The sequence below is a fragment of the Lactuca saligna genome, chromosome 1 (genome assembly GCF_052625555.1).
Source record: "Lactuca saligna cultivar CGN05327 chromosome 1, ASM5262555v1, whole genome shotgun sequence".
NCBI classification, from domain to species: domain Eukaryota; kingdom Viridiplantae; phylum Streptophyta; class Magnoliopsida; order Asterales; family Asteraceae; genus Lactuca; species Lactuca saligna.
In genome coordinates, this window is record NC_136417.1 from 174257608 (window position 1) to 174260606 (window position 2999).

General features: G+C 32.0%; 1 pseudogene; it reads left to right on the plus strand.

Moving 5' to 3' along the window:
- Positions 1-1252: 1252 nt before the first annotated feature.
- On the plus strand, positions 1253-2591 carry LOC145013890 (uncharacterized; annotated as a pseudogene).
- The last annotated feature ends 408 nt before the right edge of the window (positions 2592-2999 follow it).

Below are 2999 nucleotides of genomic sequence, written 5' to 3' on the forward strand. Positions count from 1 at the left end.
CACCACTGTTGTTGACTGTGAAACAACTTTAAAAATGAAAAAACCAAAATTCGGATGGGATAATCGTAGCTTCATGGCGTTTGTTGATTCATGTGTAACTGAAGTAAGAAAAGGCAATAAAACCGGTACTCACTTAACTAAAGTTGGGTGGGAGAATATACAAAAACATATGAAGGACAAAACATGTTATATTTTTGAAAAAAACAACTAACAAATAAATGGGAGAATATGAAAAAAGAGTGGAAGTTTTATGACCGATTAATGAGGCTTGAAACCGGACTCGGTGGGACGAGAAGCCTAATAGATGCATCGCCCGAATGGTGGGAGGAGAAAATAAAGGTATGATTTACTATTCTTTGTAATTATTTTAAGTTATGATTGCATATATATTGCATATAGATTGAGCATATTTGATTTACAATATCTTTTTGTCTTGCAGGTGAATAAAGATTATGCAAAATTTAGGAACGCGGATTTGAGCATATTTGATGAGAAATATGTTCTTTTGTTTCGAGATTCCGTTGCCGTTGGAGATCAGACTATGACTCCATTACAGTTTCAAAACAATAGCAATCCAAACGGAGAAAATGTGGAGGGCAAAGGAGATAGTGATGATATAAATTTAGATGATGATGTTGAGCTGCTTTTTCCTAGTTTCCATGAAAGTAGTTCGAGTAAGAATAGAAGGTCTAAGCTTGCTTCCAACAACCGTTCAACCAAGAGTAAAAGTTCAGTAATTGAAGAAAAAGTAGATGCTTTATTGGATGCCATATCAACAAAAAGCACACAAACTTATCCACATAATAATCCTTCGCCAACAATAGCAGATTGCATGGCCATTGTTACCAAGTTTCCCGATTTTCGTGAAGGGTCCAACGAATTTTCACAAGCATTGTTTGTGTTCACCAAAAAGCAAAACCGTGAAGCTTTTATGTTTCCAACGATTGACAAAGCCAAGATGGGGTTCCTTAAGTTACTTATGAAATAATGATTTAGCATCGTTTATGTTATGCTTTGACATTATGTTTTATGCTTTGACAATATGTATTATTTGTTTACAATGTTTTAACATTATGTGTTGTCCTTTGACATTATGTATGTGACATTTTATATTATGTGTTATTGTTTGTCTTTATGTTATGTGTTATTGTTTGACATATTTTTATTTGTATTATGTAGGATGGATAGTGATTACTCTAATTCTTCTAATGATAATGAAGAATGGTGGGTGGAAGAGGATAAATAATTTAAAATGTTATGTGGATTAGCTTTAAAAGGGATAATACTAGCTCGTAACGTACGTATGCCATGTCACACTTCAGACCACACAGGGCACATGTTTAATAATGAAGTACTAAATGGATATCCTAGACGGTGTTATGAGATGTTTAGATTGCACGTACCGGTTTTTAGACAGTTATGCGCAGATCTTGCTACAAATTACGGGCTACAACAAACACGAAATATATCTATTGAGGACTCTGTAGGAATATTCAATTTGACGTTGGCTCATGGGTGTAGCAATAGATTTGTGCAAGAGTTTTTTAATCATTCGGGGGAAACAATTCATAGGCATTTCCATACAGTTTTGAAAGCCGTGCTAAAACTGAGTGCCGACATCATCAAGTCAGACGCAAACTATAATAATGATGTTCCTGAATATATATTGAATAACCCTCGGTATTATCCAATGTTCAAGGTATTATCTAATGTTCATTTTTTTAGTAGTCAAACTTTAACAAATGATTTATTTATGATATATTTTTGTATTTGAAGGATTGCATTGGTGCTATAGATGGGACACACGTTAGGGCATCAGTTCCACAAAACGAGGAAGCGAAGTACATTGGTCGAATGGGATATGCAACACAAAATATAATGGCTATGTGTGATTTTAACATGTGTTTTACATTTATATGAGCCGGTTGGGAGGGGACTGCACATGACACAAGAATTTTCAATGAAGCCCTACAGAGACCGAATCTTAATTTTCCATATCCAATTGGTGGTTAGTATATATTTTTTTTGAACACAAGTTTTATACTTTTACTACTTTTTTGAAAGGAAAAAATAATTTGTTTGTTTTAATTACAGATAAATATTACGTTGTTGATGTCGGATATCCAAATACTATAGGGTATCTTGCTCCATACAAAGGCACAAATATTCGTTATCATTTACCGGATTTTCGACGTGGACACTCGACTGCTGTTCGTGAACCTCGTGGACCGAAAGAGAAATTTAACTATCTTCACTCATCATTGCGGAATATCATTGAACGAACTTTTGGAGTGTGGAAAGCTAGGTGAGCGTTATTAAGAGACATGTATGTTAATTACAAGTATAAGAACCAAGTTAAAATTGTGATAACATCGATGACGATCCATAACTATATTAGAAAGCTTGGTAGGTTTGATGAAGCGTTTAATAGGGCACAACAAGAATCCTACAATCACATACAAAGTGATACTAGTAGCGAAGTTTACGAAGAAGGTCCAAGTACACGTCGCACGAGTAATGATGATTTATATATGGCAACAATACGAGATATTATTGCACAAGATATAAACACATTGCGAAGACGAATGTAATATTATTTATGATATTTTTATGAATTATTTATAATTTGTATGAATATTTTTTAATGGTATAATAAAAAATTTAGGAATATTTAAAAGAAATCTATATTTTATATTTTCTAATAAAATATTTACAAAATTATAATATGTGTTTAAAAAAATTGTTAAGTAGAAAATAGTATATGTAAATTAATAATAATTATTAATATATAAGCATATCGTTGTTAATCATTTTACATGTAAAAATAAAACCAAACGCCTTTTAAAAACAACTTTTGACTTTTATTTCTCAAAATCTAATTCAAACACATTTTTAAAAACATCTTCTTGTAAAAAATCTTTTTACAAAAAGATTAAACAAACACCCCTAAAACATGACATTTTGAATATATAATTGGTTATCCTTTAAAACTATTGTCT